General features: G+C 48.1%; 1 protein-coding gene across 1 annotated transcript in view; it reads right to left on the bottom strand.

Annotated features, from left to right (window-relative positions):
• The window catches only part of Taok3 (TAO kinase 3), a 177272-nt gene extending 163709 nt beyond the window's left edge, over nucleotides 1-13563 (bottom strand). Inside the window, exons 1-2 of the mRNA XM_059249138.1 lie at nucleotides 13389-13563; nucleotides 2237-2330 (exon numbers count right to left, since the gene is read on the bottom strand). The gene's annotated coding sequence lies outside the window, so the exon portion shown is untranslated. The remainder of the gene's footprint in view (nucleotides 1-2236; nucleotides 2331-13388) is intronic.
• Between the last annotated feature and the right edge of the window lie 4061 nt (nucleotides 13564-17624).

Here is a 17624-nt window from a genome sequence, read left to right as displayed (position 1 = left end):
TGATGGTCCCAATGTGTCGGGAGGTTCTCACACACTGACTCTGCAATAATTTAAAACAGGAAACACAGCACTCTCGCTGTGAAACTCTGCCTGCCCCCTCCCCCGCTTTCTGCTAACATGTGGCCTTGTACAAAAGGGGTCCATGTGATCTTCGAGGGCCAGAGATAAGGACTATGACCACGGGAAACTAGAGAGAAGGGTCAGCCTGTGTCGTGTCAACTTACTCGGGAGAGAGAGCCCTGTCATCTGGATGGAACCGGCACACGGTTGGCCCTGGGTAAATCAACAGGCACAGATGAATGGCATGCAGCAAGTGAGCAGCAAGTGACTGGCTTCCACCTTCCCTAACTCCAGAAAATCTGAAATCATCTGTCAGGGGGAGGCCACGCCCACTTCCTCTCCCCACTCCCAGCTCTGACCTGAAGCAGGCCTGTGAATCTACATTCAGCCCATCCTGGCAGTTCTGAGAGGCTGCAATTTATATTACACACACACACACACACACACACACACACACACTCACATACACATACACACCCACGATTTGGCATCATATTTCAAAGATTATCTGAAATTTTTAATTTCCTCTTTTCTTTAATAGACCTTCCCACCATGAGCAATACACCCCACTACACACATTCTTGAACAAACAATGCCTCCTACGCAGAACGACAAGAATCAATTTACACACGAGACATGGAGGACGCTAGAGTTTGTCCAAGGCTGAATGGTAGCCCACGCATCTCTTTCAGTCCTTGCTGGGATTGCCTAGTAAAGCTGTTGTTAAAAGAAACTTAAGACTCACGGGGCAGTGTTCGGCAGAGGATGTTTTAGACTAACTAACATACAAAGTAACGGGCTGCCAATCAAAAGTTACCTCCTTGCTTGCGTCATCTGACTTTATTTTATGGACTAGAGCTGTCCCAGAAATTAATGACCTCAACGCTAAGGTATTTTCCTTTCCACTTTACTAAGTAACTAACCCTAGTTGCTAAAATGATTTCAAAAAATTGCAAAACCAAGTAAATGTGGCCAAACTCTTTGATCTTTGTGTCTCTACATTTGGAATTATATGTGAGAAACTGCTCTGCTTTCTGCCCTATTTTCCCTTTCTTTGAAGTAAGAAAAATAGGAAGTGATATTTTTAAGGTCTGGGACAGACCCTGTGCCATTTTGAGTAGTTTACTAGGGAGATGTTACTTTAATGCTGGGGGGGGGGGCATCCATTAGGGTAGGCGGCATCCACCTTTAAAAAGGTAACCTTTAGCATATTTTGAAAGTTTTCTTCACGGGCTTTTCTGCCAAGATTATGACATTCTGTTGGCAGCCTGGCCTTCGCCTTGCTGGTCCAGAAGAAAAAGGAAAAACTTAAAAAAAAAAAAATCTAAGTTTTGAAAAATGGACACAAAAGCTCAACTCTGTCAAACTACTAATTGAACATAAGCCTGTGTGTCGGCCGAGCCTCGGCTTTCTGTTTCTCGGCTGGACTCTGAGCGAAGGTCCTAAGTACTCATGTGAAATTCAACATCAAGTTCAAGTGGCTCCCGTGTGTGAAGAGTGTGTCAACATAAGGTGCTGTATAATGGGACATTCAGCGTAAAATTAAAAACCAAGCACGCTGACTCACAATGGGCTGTCTGAAATGCAGGCCCCTCGACGCCCAAGCCGACATGACAGAGGCTCTCCATGGAAGCCCGCCTCCCTCAGCAGTCAATAAGCCTGCGAGGTGGATTTCTTTGAAAGGCTGGCTCCCAGGCAAGATAAACCTGAGATCAACTTCAGTGACAAGGACACCCTAGGCTGTCAAGCGCCTTCATCCTGAGAAAGGAAGCTCTTCACAGACACTCAAGTGAGACTTAAGCAGTACTTCCTGGTCAGACCCGGAGCCTCAAGAGCACTTTACAGGGCTTTGTATTTTGACATTTGGGGAAGGAATGTTCTAAAACAAGTCTCTCGTCCGCACCTCCCCAGCACCTCCCCACCCCTGTACCCCCAGTTCCCACCAAAGAGAGCAAACAGACGCTACCTAAACAAACACCATGTAAAAATCCATGACATTTGGTCAATGCCTGCAAACGCCAGGCCAGGCCAGGGCACTGTCCTCCATAGACATCCGCATCGTTATTAGCATCGGGCTATGTGAACGCGCCCCTCGTCCCTCTGCCTGGGTGCTCCATGAGCTTTCACGGGACACACCCTGTTAGGAGGCAGTGGAAACATCCCAGAAGGCACTCACCGGGTTCCTTGAGAATGAAGACCGGTCAAGATGCCTTCACATTTTACTCTTCGAATCTACGGTGCTGTCTCTTCAGGGTTTAGGGACGAGAAGTCTACAAGAAACCCCAGAAAATCCTTATGAGGAACTACAGATAAAGAAGCATGAGCAGGGTGCCCCACGGTGCTATCAGGCCCAACAGCCTGCATGCCGCATTTCCTGTTCTGACGCCCATTGGCCCTTGCAGGTGCGTGTGCCTCTGGGTGGTGCCAGTCTGCCGTTCGTTTGCTTTCTCTCTCTCTCTCTCTCTCTCTCTCTCTCTCTCTCTCTCTCTCTCTCTCTCTCTCTCGTTCTGTCTCTCTCAACTAGCAATTCCCTGAAGATTTAAGGTTGGTATTACCAATACCAGGAACATCTAGGATCTAGGTCACTACCACCCTAAGTTCAAACTGAGAACCATCCAGCAAAGTTCATTATGGACTGGTGATCGCCTGATTTGAAAGGGCTGCGGACAGTTTACTTCAACAGGTTTTCGTGATTTCTCTAAAACTCGCCATGACTGAGCCTGTCCTAGAGAGTAGGGAGGATGAAACAGGATGATTCCCAGTTTCAATCAAGTCTTGCTCAGGCTACAGAGGGTCTTCAAAGCCTGTGTGGGCTTCAGGGTGAGTTCAAGGACAGCCTGGGCAACTTAGTGAGAGGCTGTGTCAGAAATGAGCAGTGGAGGGAGAGGCTGGGAAGAGGGCTCCGTGGTTAGGAGGGCTTGCAGCTCTACCAGAGGTCTGGAGTTTAAATCCCAGCACCCACATCGAAAGGCTCATAGCTGCCTGCAATTCTGGTTCCAAAGGATCCAAAGCCACTTCTGGCTTCCCTGGGCACACACACCCATATGTGCATGACACACACACAAATTAAAAAAAAAAAACTTTAAAAAATAATGGAGGGCTTAGGAGACCGTTCAGTGGTAGGCAGAGTGCACATCGAGCCTATATAAACCTGAGGTCCAACTCAGTATCTACCCCAGTCACTTTCTCTACTCAAAACATGGTTCCTGGCACTAGAACATTGTGATGACCAGAACATGGCCTGGGATCTGGTAGATTTTGTATATAAAAGGGGAAGAAAGTTTCATATGACTGAGACTGAAGACACTCAGCTGGTAATTGGTAAAGCTGACAGCAGTTCACGTTTACTATAAAAAGTCTCATGATCAGGCCTCCACTTGAAGTCTGAAAAGGCTTTTCAAGCTTGGTGGCTCATACCAGTAACCCCCCTGCATTGGGTGCGGTGCTAAGATGGGAGGATGGCAAGTTCAAGGCCAGCCTGGTTTACACGGGGAGACGATGGAAAAAGACAGAAACCTTTTCCAGACCCCAGTACGTGGAGGTGAGGGTTTGTGTGTCCTTGTAATTCCAAGTGCAAGTTGGAGGTGGTGGCTGTGGGTGCCGGCAGGCAAGACGTCGCCAGTGCTCAGTTATTTTAATTCAGGCTTAAACGAATTTCAAATGAATTACTCATACATTCAGAAAGCTGATAACACCCCCAAAATAACATCAGGAGTTTGAGCTGACCAGTTCCCATTGTCAATATCACAACCAATGGAAACCAGGTGAAAAGTCTCCGAGAAGTTAATGCTCCTGCGCCGGGGCTCAGTATTACTGTAGGTTTAAGTGTTCTGCGCCTAATAAGGTGTCACAGGCACCAGAGAGGTTTCCTTACAGCGAATGGTGTTCATAGGTTTTTCTCCAGCCTGATATGCATCCTTCCTGGCTTGTACGGTCAAAACTAAGAGTGAATGCGAGGCCGGCCCGAAAGACAGAATCCAGAGAGTAAAGTGGACATGAAAATGCTTCCAAACTATATTTCCTTCCTCAGGATTTTTACTTCCTTATGTTCAAAAGAACGAAACTCCTGTAGCCAACCAATTGGAGAACTTGCTCAAGGCAGACTTCTACTAGACATTCAACACTCACTCACTAAGCAAATAGCTGGAGTGAAAGCATTAAGTCAAAGCGACAAGAACCCCTCCTTTGTGGACCCCAAATGCTAGTGGGGAGATTGAAGGTGAACAAAAGTGAAACAAAAACACTTGCCAGTATGATCAAAAACACTAATGACAGTCTGTGTTGGAGAGGATGCGGAGCAAGGGGAACACTCTTCCACTGTTGGTGGGAGTGCAAACTTGTACAACCACTGTGGAAATCAGTATGGCGGTTTCTCAGAAAATTGGGAATCGATCTACCTCAAGACCCAGCCATACCACTCTTGGGCATATACCAAGGAATGCTCAATCATACCACAAAGATACATTCTCAACTATGTTCATAGCAGCACTATTTGTAATAGCCAGAACCTGGAAACAACCTAGATGCCTGTGAACTGAAGAATGGATTAAGAAAATGTGGTACATCTACACAATGGAGTACTACTCAGCAGAGAAAAACAATGACAGCATGAAATTTGCAGGCAAATGGATGGAACTAGAAAATATCCTGAGTGAGGTAACCCAAACCCAGAAGGACAAACATGGTATGTACTCACTCATAAGTGGATTCTAGATATAAAGCAAAGAACAATCAGACTGCAACCCACAGAACCATGGAGGCTATATAGCAGGGGGGACCCTAGGATGACTGTGGCTTATAATAAGTTTTGGTTTTACTCAATTACTGGGCAAGCCTCAATGAAACATTTCACTATTAGGATAAGAATTTATACTGTATCAAGCTGATAATAGAAAAATTAATTAATTAATTAATTAATTAAAAACCACTTGCCAGAAGTTAGCAAGTGTTGGAGAGAAGAATTCAGTCTGAAAGGTGGAGACCACCTCAAGTTGATTTGTGCTCAGCTATTAATTGATCGTTCTAGAAAGGAAGGTCCTTTGCTTTGGAAGAGCAGTGTGTGGAGGTGACTTACATCAATCACCACCAACTTCTGTTTCTAAACCTCAGAGAAAGTACAAAATTCCAAAGGACCCAACTAATAAGAACATCATCCAAGGAAACAAAGTAATAGACCCCAACATCAACAGTCAAAGTGAAATCAGGAGGCAGAGGCAGGCAGATCTCTGAGGTCGAGGCCAGCCTGGTCTACAAAACAAGTTCCAGGACAGCCAGGGCCACACAGAGAAACTCTGTCTCGAAAAACTGAGGAAGTCAAAGTGAAATGTTAAAAATGACTATGGATCTTTCCAAGTCCTGGGTTCCTGATGCCTCCTGATGTCAGACATTCCAACTGTCATGCTCGGAGATAATCTTCCCTCAGGAACTTGTCCCTATTATCTTTGCCTGCAGCGACAATTGTATTCTATAATTATCTCCATAACTATACTTAAATACTAGTTTGGATCTAAAGTGTTACAGTTCAGTATAACTCAATAATTAAGGTATCTGTTGCAAGGTTAGAAATATAAAAGATTGTCCTTTTTTAAAACCAAGAAGATAAACATCTGCAACAGAGAAGGGAAGTGTAAACCCAGAATGGACTATCAGAAAGAATATTTTAGAACAAAGGAAGCATATACTTAGAGAACTCGAGAGAGAAGTGGAGGGTAGTTAGAGGTCTCACCAGCGATGGCCCTGGGTCCATGAAAAACACTCCAGAAACCCCCAAAGAATCCTGAAGATGAGGGACAGAGGTGTTGAGAGGGCTGGGCAATGATGGGATCATGGATGGCCAGGCAGGAAGTGCATGGCTAATAGGAAGGCGACATGGCTGAGGGGCAAGGTGGTAGGAGCAAATTGGCTCCCACCACTAGTCCTCCGACCTCCACAGGCGACCCCCAGCAATACCCCATACACAGAAAGTAAATGTGTGAGAAAAATGGGGTGCTCAAACCCAAGAATATTAAACCGGAGTTTAATAGGCCAGGAGATTGGTTGGGGGCTCTGACTAGATGAAGAAAATTGGTGTCCTCCCTTGAGGAAGTCAGAAAGTGTCTGTGTACCCTGGAAGGACAGAAAGTCGAAGCTGGGGGCTGGAGAGCTGGCTCAGCAGAAAGAGACCGACATACAGACAAGCGAACAGAATGACACCCACATAAAACTATAAAGTTTTAAAAAAAAAATTTAAAGGGGACACTGGACAATTGTCACAGTGTCCTAGCATCCTACTCAGGCCCTTATGGGACCATGGAGGATAGAAGGTGAGGATGGGGGGGGGGGTGGTGGCTTCCAAATGAAAAGCCAGCCCCGTGGCAGAGCTAGCTCCTGCCTCTGCCTCCAGCACCCAAAGACAAAGAAACCACACCTAGCTCACCTGGGTCAGGCTTGCTACTATCTTGGTGATCTTGGGAAGTCACTGGCTCTCGGAGCCTCAGTTTCCCTGTATGTAAAGTTACTCTTTGTTCTTTCTGGAGTTGGGTGTCGTTCAGTGGAGCAATGATCCGTGAGAGCACGGCAAAGGTGGCCAGAGAAAACGGTTCCAAGGGCTTGGGAGAAGCAACCCCCACCGCGGATGGAGTCGTCTATGCTTGTCACTGTGCTCGGAGTCGACACAGGGCCCTTCATTCACTTAGTCCAAGAGCCAGGAGAGCCATATATCCCTCTTGGACAGAAGAGAAAATCTGATGCTTCCAATGTCACCAACTTACTCAGGGCCAGGCAGGGGGCACACTAACTGAGCCGAAACCGGTGGCTTTTTTAGGTCTTTCTGAGCCCACACCACCTTTTCGCCACAGTGTCAAACGAGGAAATGCTAACATTTGTTCTTGTTCTTCAAGGGAATCCTGTCTCTCTTCCCAGCCTTCATTAAAAAGTTATTTTTAACAGAACACTTTTTAAAAAACATTACTATTATTTTTAAGTGTGTACACCTCTGGGTGTGTGCATGTATGAATGCAGGTACCTGAGGAGGACAGGGTTATTGAATGCCCTGGAGCTGGAGCTCCAGGAGGTTGTGAACCACGTGCTATGGCTCCTGGGAACTGAATTTGGATCCTCTTTAAGAACAGGGCCCATTCTTAACTGCAGAGCCATCTCTCCAGCCTACAGAGTATCCTTAATTTATTCGCTGACAATTCCATACATGTCAACAATGTATCTTGATCTTATCTACCCCCAACTTTGCTCTAAATGTGATTTTTTTTTTTTTTTTTTGGTTTTTCAAGACAGGGTTTCTCTGTGTAGCTTTGTGCCTTTCCTGGAACTCGCTTGGTAGCCCAGGCTGGCCTCGAACTCACAGAGATCGCCTGGCTCTGCCTCCCGAGTGCTGGGATTAAAGGCGTGCGCCACCACCGCCTGGCATGATTTTTTTATTATTATGGTACATGTGTGTGCACGCTGGTGTATATGGGCATGCATGACACACACATGTGGAGATACAGGACAACTTGGTGGAGTCATTTCTTTCCTTCCACCCTTATGTGGGTTACAGGGATTAAGCTCTGGTCATCGGGCTTAGAGGCAAGTGTTTTAAGGGACTGAGTCATCTTGATGCCCCCCCCCCCTTCACATCCTTTCAATGAGCTAAAAGCACCCAATGAGGACTAGACAGAAGACATAGACATGACCTATTAATTTGCCAATCACTAATTCATTTCCCCATTCTTATGCACACTACTGAGCATACTTTCTACTTCATGGGTCACGCTTAGCCTGGGGTGTGCGAAGATGAGTAAGGGCCACCTGTTTCCTCAGCTCACAGGCCAGTCAGTGAGAAACACATGGAAACGGGGACCTGGCATACAATGGCTGAAAGGATTTTGCAAGCCAGACGTGGTGGCTCAAGCCTGTGATCTTAGAACTTGGAAAGCTGAAAGAGAGGTTACTGGAGAGTTCGAGGTCAGCCTGGCTAGAGAGGAAGACCTCATCACAACACAAAACCAAACAGAAACAGAAAAGGAATTTTGCAGGGCCAATAAAAGCAGACAGTCTCACAAAACACCTTTACCATCCTCTCTGCTATCAAATCTTGACCCAGGTCACTTAAAAACCATGTCAATGTTGCTTTGGGACAGTATCTGTGGAGGGGCTGTAGCCTAGTGTATTTGAGGTCCCGAGTCTGAGCCCCATCATCTAAATAAATACAATAAAATACGTATATTTGCACATTCCCCAAACACAGTCTTCCTTTTATCCCCATGATGAGTGCTGCTCTCAGGCCTGGTCAGAGAGCCGTCTTCCTGCCAGTGGGCAGTGGGCGGTAGTGAGTGAAGAGACAGACTCAGAACTGGGCAGAGCGCTGATAGCTGAGTGCTGGGTCCTAAATGGGACATCTGTGTCGATGGAGCCTCCCAGGCCTCAGAAGGCTCAGGGGGACGCTGAAGAAGAGGGGAGCTGCAGGAGTGGGGTAGGGGCTGTGCGGGGATGTCTTCTGGGCATGGCATACCCACTACACTCAGGAACTCACTGCCGCTGTGGTTACCCACGCACGATGAAGCCAAAAGACCAGCCAGCGCTCAGCCAGCTCGCCAGCGGGTAGGACTAACTGGCCTCTGGTTTACATGCACGCCAGTGTGGGGGTGGGGTGGTGGACGTGAGGTGGGAGGGAGACATGTTGGAAGGTGTCTGGAGAGACAGAGAAGAGTGTCCTGGAGTGGATATGATCAAGATATATTGTATACATGGGTGAAGTGGTCAGAGGATAAATAAAAGATACTTTAAACACTAAAAAAATAAATGAAATTTAAAAAAAGGCTTATGTTCTCAACAGAAGAGAAAACTGGCCGTGAACTATGATTCTGGCTAGTGTGTTTACTGCCAAGACCAATTAAGTTATTGGTTTATTTAAGAAAGCTTTCTGACTTAATTAGTGGGCTCTCTTGTAGTGGGGAAGCAAGATGTATTTGAATTGCCATTACCCTTGTTTGCCATGGACACATGCCAGTGACAGACGGACAGAAAGTGAAATACACGAACATAAATACCGGGCTGGTAGGGCTGGAGAGCTGGCTGATCAGTTAAGGAGGACTGGTTGTTCTTGCAGAGGACCCGGGTTCGGTTCCCAGCACCCACATGGTGGCCTCACAACCATCTCTAACTAGTTCCAGGGGATTTGATGTCCTCTTCTGGCCTTTGAAGGCACCAGGCACACATGCAGTGCCCAGATAGAACAAAACACCCACACATAAAAAAAAAAAAGTGAGTATATACCATAGAACCCCAGCTTAATCTGGAAATGAAGTTTCCCCTCAAAATAGTAGAAGCTGGCGTTGCACTCTTCCGATGAATATGTCATTTATGCATTCCACTATTAAAATCAGGCATTGAAGCTGCAGTCGGTTTCACTTCCTTCATGGAGGCCGGAGGTAAAATGGAGGGACCACTGGTGAGGGACTCAGGCACGGGATGCTCCATTGGTTGGGAACTGAACACATCCTCACAAACAGCAAATCAGCCAATCCAATGGGTGATAAGGCTAGCCCACAAGGTAAATCACCCAGGCCAAACTACACCCCCAGAATAACAACTCAGAAACTATCTCCTGTGAGTGATAGGACTTTTCTCCCTGAAGGAAGATAAATTGAAAAATGTTTTCTCAGGAAGTCCCCAAATGTACTAAGACAGGATCTTTCCTGGTGTGTGTGTGTGTGTGTGTGTGTGTGTGTGTGTGTGTGTGTGTGTGTGTGTTCTGTGTTCTTTTTGGGAGAGGAAGAAGAAATGTAAACTGGGAGTAAATTATGAAGGAAAGAGTGTGTATGTAACTCTGGATGGAGCATGTGTGCAGAGTAAGGCTTCACGATCCCCCTGCATCAGCTCTCCAGGAGCTCCACTCCTGCACCCTGCTCCACTGAAGACCCATGCGTTTATGAATGTTGGCAAGCAATGAAAACGCTTGTTCAGGTTGGCTTGACTGTTAAGCCATGCCAGATAGGCGGGCAGCCTTGACGAGCACAATGGATCCACTGTGCAGGACTCCTGCAGTCAAGAGTGGGAAATGGGTGATTAGGTTTCCTGGGATCTGGCTAAAACCAGGTAAAGAACATGGAAGTGCTCACCTGAACCCCTTCTTGTCATTTTATTTCTTTAAACAAGAAACAAGGCTTTGTTTGTTTGTTTGTCTTGTTTTTTGAGACAGGGTTTCTCCGTGTAGCCCTGGCTGTCCGTGAACTCGCTTTGTAGATCAGTCTGGCCTTGAACTCACAGAGATCCACTTGCCTCTGCCTCCCAAGTGCTGGGATTAAAGGCGTGTGCCATCATGGCTGAAACAAGCCTTTTAGATGAAGAAGATCTCACAGAAATTCCTACCCTCTCACGCCCCTCCCCAAGGGAAGCAACTCTTATCTCTAAGAATTCTACCCTACTCTGTCTCCATCATCCCTGGATCAATACCATATCAGAAAGTGGTTGCCATGGCTGCCTGGGTGATAACTCAGGAGAGGGGCAGGGCACTTTCAGTTCCTACAAGGAAATACATTTCTTGTTCTGTCTTCAGAAATGACCGTGTGCACCAGTCAGAAGTGAGCTCACAGGATGGTGAAAAACTTCTATGCACTGACACTTCCCTGACTTGCTGGAAGGACTGGAGCGGGTTGTCCCACTCAGAGCACCTCAGGCACCCGCCATGCCCTGCCCTACCCTACCCCCCCCCCCCCCCCCCCCCGCCCAGGATGAATAGACACAGGAGTTAACTGACTTCATCATATCCCCCACCCCCTTGAATTCTGGGAAAATCTGTGCTTGAGGCAGCTGATTCTGTCCTTAGCCTCATTTGTCTCCCAGGGGAGGATTTCTAATGGCAGAGCAAGCCTTTTATCGCCCCGATGGAAACCATTTCAGACATTGGTCTTGGACTGAAACAGCATTGGGGCTGGCAGTGTGGCTCAGTGGGAAGATCGCTTGCCTAGTATTTGGAAGACCCTGGGTCTGATGCTCTGCACCTAAAGAGAGAAACAGCAGATCTAGGCCAAGTCTACTTTTGCTGTTGTTCTGGGGACCAAACTCAGGGCTTCGGGCTTATTAGGTAAGAAATCCCCACCCCTACCTTGTGTCTATGGAAAATAACACAGTAGACCTCTTGGTGGAGCTGCAAAATCTTTCTTTGGTCTTTTGAGATGGTGTCTTAGAGCCCAGGCTGGCTTGGTACTCCTTGGGTATGTAGCCCAGGCTGGCCTCCAACTCAAAATTATCCTGTCTCATGCCCAGTGAAGGAATCACACACACTGAACCTGACTCAGAGGAGACATCTAAATAACAGAAATGGGATAGTAGTTACATTCTCCATTATTTCCCTAAAACTATCCTTTTCTAAGTTTCTAAAAACAAAACAAAAGAAAAAAGAAATAAAACAGTGATGAAGAGAACAGAAGCAACATTAGAAACAGAGAAAAAGGAGACTAAAAGATGAAATACAAGAGATATATAAAAATGCCACAATGAAAATCCATCCATTTGTAACAGTAATTCAAAAAATAATTTAAGACAAAAAAAGACCCATCATGATTCCTTAAAATCATCAAATATAAAGTTGATGACCAAATAAAGTACATTGGGGCTGAATTCAGAAGGTGGGTAGGGCCGTGTCAACTTACCCCATGACTGAGGTCATGATATTTTCACATCCCTCAGAGTAGAAGGCTATCCACACACCGACCACCTGATTGCTTCAGCTCCTTGTCCCAGCCTAGAGTCAGACCTACAGTGTCTGCTTCGAATACGCATATCTGGCTCCTTAGAAAGTGCCATTCATTTATTGACCCCCAGTAACTGTTTTGAAAAATTGACTGTGACCTTCCGACTGTGTCTACCACATGCAAGTTAAACAGCCTGAACTACAGACACTGCTCCGGTTCTCTTAAATCTGCATGGTAAACAATGATAGGGACAGACTGCCAAATGGGAAAAAGTTTCTTAACTCCTCGTGGAGAGAAAATGAAAAACTAAAACCAAAACAACAACAAAAACCAAAAAAAAAAAAAACACGGTGCTTCAGGAGCACACAGCGTTAAAATGAACACACTAATTAATCCAAAGCGAGGAGGATATTCCAGAAGACATCTTCCTCCAACGTCTTGGGATGGGTCAAATGAAAGCCCCTCTAGGTTCCCCCCAGATCTGTCATCAAGGAATTCCCCCCAGGTCGAACTTTAGTAAAGAGACGGAAAGCCAGCCTGCTGTTTACAAGAGGTAAGGTGCTCGCTTGTCTAATCTCTACAAATCGTCAGACTAGCGCTTGGCCAGCCCTTACGATCCAGCCCTTCACTCCCGGGCCCATCACATGATCCCCCTTCCAGCGTCCCGGAACTCAACCCTCAGGGAGACCTCGGATTCGTAGAAGCGGAACATCGGGTGTCCAGGTGTCAGCGTTGCTGCTGTCCCCACCCAATGCCACCGGGACCCGGGCTGCCAGTGTTTTTCCCCAGGTGCCTGGCTGCCAGGTCAGAAAGCCACGCTCCGAACACTCTTCTCTGGTACCCCACTCACCCGTTCTCCCCGGACGCTTCGATGCTGGCCCTTCTCTGGGTCCCTCAGCCCACACCCGTCTGTCTTGTCCTTTCGTGGGGACCCCTCCCGTCACGCAGCTGCCCTAAACTTTCATGAGGTCCTCCTTCACATCCATTGAGAGGGCACAGTTTTCAGAACCACTGTCCTGGTCTCCCGTGAGGTCCTTTGCTTACTGTCTGTCTTAGTCCCTCTTGGGTCCCCTTCATTCCGCTGCCTGGGTTCTCTGGAGTCCACTTGCTCAGTCTGCAGTCCCGGTCCCTCTCGGTGTCTCCTCCGCTCACTCCACGGTTCCGGTCCCTCTCTGGGTCCGGTCCGTTCTCCCCACTGATCCATCTGGGGCGGATCTCCTCGTTCATCCCACCGTCACCGTCCCTCCGGGGTCCTCTCGCTCATCCCACTGCCCGTGGTCCCTCTCCAGCTCCCTCTTCAAGTCGCCACGTTAGTCCCACTGCCCAGTTCCCGTCCTGGGGTCCCCTTGCTCACCTGCGGTATTTCTCGGTCCCCTCCTCATCTTACTTTCCCCACCCTTCTCGGCGTCCCCTCTCTCACCCGCGGTCCCACTCGTGGAGTCCTCTCGTCACCCCGCCGTCCCTGTTCCCCATCCTGGTCCTCTCCCTCACCCGTGGTCCCTCTCGGGGTCCCCTCCTCACTCCTCGTCCCGGTCCTTCCCGGTCCCCCGAAGCACTGGCAGAGATCCGCTAGCAACTCTGCTCCCGGGATGCTCGTGGCCGCTGCGCCGGGTCCCCGCGCCGGGACTCCGGCTGTCACTCTGGCGCCCGCGCTCTCACCTCAGGGCTGTCACCCGCGGCCCCGGCGCCGCCGCCTCCCCTCGCTCGTGCCCCGAGTCGCTCTCGTGCTGGGTCCTCGCGTGCTGGGTCCCCACGCGCAGCCTCGGCTCAGCCAGCCCCGCGTCGCACCTCACTCTCCACGCAGGACCCTCGCTGCCGCGGCCGCTGCCGCCGCCGCTGCTGCTGCTGCTGCTGTCCGAGGTGCGGCTCCGCCAGGGGTGGCCAATCGCACCCGACTGCGCGGAGCGCGCCCCGCCCCCCACGCGGCCCCGCCCCTCGACCCCGCCCCCAGCCGCGCTCTGATAGGCTCTCTACTGACCATCCCTGGTCGCCGGCCTCGGGCCCCCTGTCGCATGTAGGCGTTCGATTGGCCTTTCCTGGGAAGCCCGAGCGGTCGATGGAGCCAGGGGATTGGCGGAGCTGGGCGTGGGCGTGTCCTATGGGCGGGGCTCTGTCAAACGCGGAAGCTTTCTCAGCTTGAGTTAGCCGTGGCCCTCTTCGGGTGCGGTCGGGCTTGTTTGTACAGCGCAGGGGTCAAAGTTCGTGGCTCTCTTCCCCACGCCTTGGTTTTTCTTGGGAGACCACCGTGGGAGAGCATGGGGAGTGGACCTGGTCTCAAGCTGGACCTTTCACAACTCCTAGTCACCCTTAAGGCAAGATTTCCTCCTCCTGGGACTTGTAAATATTTCCTAGCTCTCAGACAGGGGAATTGCGTTTTCTTGCCTTGCTTTCAGTGGACGTCAGTTTACTGCTGGAGAGGGGGAAAAAAAATCTGTAGACTGGATAAACCCTCTACATAGCTAAGTACTTAACACGGTCTGTGCACGTATTTGAAAAGTCAAGCCTCTGCACTCATTGTGGCCGGATTTGATGTGACCATCAATACCCTGCAGGCAGAGGCAGGAGGATCGCCTCAAGTTTGAGTCCAGCATGGGCTAGAGCTAGACCTTGTCACAAAAAGAAAGAAAGAAAGAAAGAAAGAAAGAAAGAAAGAAAGAAAGAAAGAAAGAAAGAGAAGTGGAAACTTCATTTTGTGAGTTTTGAATACCATGGTTGGACAAGGAGTTGGGGTAGGGGGACCCTGTTAGCTTTGGCAAGGTTCCAGCAAGCATATGCAGCTGAACCTCATTCAGGGTCACAGGCTTTAGGCTTTAATGAACCAAAGGTGGAAGGGACACTGAGTTTTGACCCCAAGCACACCCTGCAATAACCTGGATCCATCCTGATCCACGCTGAAACATAGTGCTTGCCAGGGATTAAAGTGCACCAGGACCTGTCTCCTATTTTTTTGCAGAAATGGCTGTGTTTCAGTTAACGGTAGAAGCTCAAAACAGCTTGCTGTAGGGGCAAAATTTCCCCGTAAGCCTTGTCAGATGTAGACACACCTAATCTCTTAGTAAATCCTCCACTACAAACTTTTTTTTTCTTGTTTATTTTTTAATCTGCGATTGGGTCTCACGATGTAGTCCAGGCCTAGAACTCTTCTGTGTAGACAGCTTGGCCTTAGACTCATAGAGATCTGCCTGCCCCTGCCTCTGGCTAGGATTAAAGGCGTGGCCACCGCCACACCTGCCCTATTTTTTTTTTTTTTAAAGCACTGGAGATTGACCAGAGCTACCCCAACAGGTTAGAAAATTGCTGCTGCTTCTTCTTCTTCTTCTTCTTCTTCTTCTTCTTCTTCTTCTTCTTCTTCTTCTTCTTCTTTTAAAACCACTGAGCTCTATCCCCCAGCCCACATTTTCATCCCAAACATTGTCTGTTTGCAAATCAAACTTCATTCCATTACCTGGACACCCTTAAAATCTGGATGGTGGGAACACAGGCTGCCTGGGAAGGCCTGAGGTTGTGAACATTGGGGTCCAGGGTGTGAGCTTCAGGTCCACTTCCGAGGTGGGTGTTTTCCTGAGGAGTCTGAGTACCATGTTTGGGAGAGAAGCCGTGGAAGACTTTAAGAGGTGAAACTTGATTTTGAAGAAAAGCTAGGTTTTATAGGCAAAGTTGGCCTATGGAGTAAAAGTTGGCCAAACCTCAAGTCATGAGGGATTTCTAAAACGTAGTTTCCCTCTTCTAGAAACACACTAGTAAACTGCTTATTGGGAGGACTCAGCAGTCTCCATGGAAGATAAGGGGTAAATTGTCATCATCCAACTGTTTGTTTGTGTCTCTGTAATACACACAAAACAGGAACACATGACTATTAACACAGGTTGTCAGCAATCAGGGAGACAGAAATAAAAGTTAAACGCAGGCAAGATTAGAAAAGAAGGGCCCAGCTTCTTGTAACTATTTAGTAACAAAGCCATCTACTTTTTGATTCATTGTATCAATGAATTCTGATTTCAAAAATGTTGCCCTTTATTTTTTTTTTTTCTGCTTTGGGCATAGTATTTCTAATGGGAGCTCCAGTCCCACAAAATGGATGCAGATAGTTTACATGTGATCCACACACACACACACACACACACACACACACACACACACACACACACACACGAAGCTGACCTCATTCGCTGCAGGAGAGACCTCTCTGCAAACCTCTGCTGAGACCGTGCTTGAAGAAAGACTTGAGAAGGGGTTTCAGATCCCAGAACTTCCGGGAAACTCATCCCATCATTGCATTCTGGAAAGTCTTGCATTTCACACAGAGGGAATAGCCCTTACAAGGAGAGCCAAGATTTAATTAAAACAAGGTAGTAAATAGGAGATGTCGGAACGAATGGGACTGAGAAAGAAGGTTCTTATTTTTGGAAGTCTCTCTGGGGCTACTTTGGAAATAAAGCTGATCACAAAGGATGTGAGAATCAGAATACTGCATTGGGTCCCACCCTGCCTCTTCACCACATTCACATCCCATTCCTATCTGCCTGGCTTTGTGACTTCTTCCCTTTTCGGTGCAGATTTGACTCAGCTGAAAGGTGTTCCTGTGACCACATCTTCCCTGCCTCCTGGTATTAGGAATTGAAGCTGGGGTCTCCAGCGTGCCAGGCCAGGCCAGTGCTCTGCCCAGCGGCATCCGTGGCCCTCTAGTTTACTTTTGTTTTCAGACGTGGTCTCACTAAGCTGGCTGACCTTGATCTTGCCTTCCCTCCTGCTTTTATCGTCCTGAGTAGCTGGGATGATAGTCCTGAGCCACTAGGCAGAGGCCACTTTTTAAAATTTTATTTTATTATTTATTTTGATTGTTTGTGACGGGGGTTTCTGTGTAGCCCTGGCTGTCCTGGAACTCGCTCTGTAGACCAGGCTGGCCTCAAACTCACAGAGATCTACCTGCCTCTGTCTCCGGAGTGCTGGGAATTAAAGGCCTGAGCCATCACCGCCTGGCTTTTTTTTTTTTTTTCCCCAAAAACTGTGACATTGCATTCCTCTTCTGGGACGGTGGGGTAGGGTGGGGGGCACATGGCTACGCAAATTAACACATGGAGAAACTTAGCTTTCTTGGCTTTTTTGTTTGTTTCTCTGTGTAGCCCAGGCTGTCCTGGAACTCGCTTTGTAGACCAGGCTGGCCTCGAACTCAGTGATCGGCCTGCCCTGTGCTGGGATTACAGGAGTGTGCCGCTACGCCCGGCATTGGCTTTTGAATTTTTAGCCAACATAATCCCTGTAGTTAAATGCTTTATTTGCTCACCTGAAAACGAGCAGGTTAACTAGTTACTGGATTATGTAAAAGTACCTTTGAAATTACTTTTGAGGAAACACGAGGCAGCTGTCCCATGGACAGCCTGGATCTGGGATTCTAAACTGATGCCACCATTTTCTTGTCACTCACTCTCTCTCTCTCTCTCTCTCTCTCTCTCTCTCTCTCTCTCTCTCCTCTCGCTCTCTCTTTTTCTTTTCCTTTTTTTGAATGGAGAATGATAGCTCTTTGATCATTTGTCAAATCAGGAAAATAGCTTACCCAGTAAATCTATTCAAAAGAAAGCACGGGAAAAGCCTGTTCACTTGACTCAGGGACAGAATGGCAGCAACTCGCCTTTAATTCTTAAGCCCCCATTACGGCAGGGGCGGAAGCGGACTCCCCATTTTCTGTGTCACATACACTCTTGGCTGTCCAGGCTTCCACACCCACCAAGGGATTGGTTCATGTCGTTCACCTGCTTGACTCAGAGACCATGCCACCTATCCATGGCTTTGCAAAGCCTCCGCCCATCAGGTCGCGTCCATCCACCCTTTAGTTTTGACTCCGGGCGCCGCCTGGCGGCCATTTCCGGAAGTGTCCTCCCAACTTTGGGGGGTCCT

Source organism: Peromyscus eremicus, chromosome 23 (assembly GCF_949786415.1).
Source record: "Peromyscus eremicus chromosome 23, PerEre_H2_v1, whole genome shotgun sequence".
In the NCBI taxonomy this organism is placed as follows: Eukaryota; Metazoa; Chordata; class Mammalia; order Rodentia; family Cricetidae; genus Peromyscus; species Peromyscus eremicus.
This window is presented reverse-complemented; position numbering and strand designations above follow the sequence as displayed.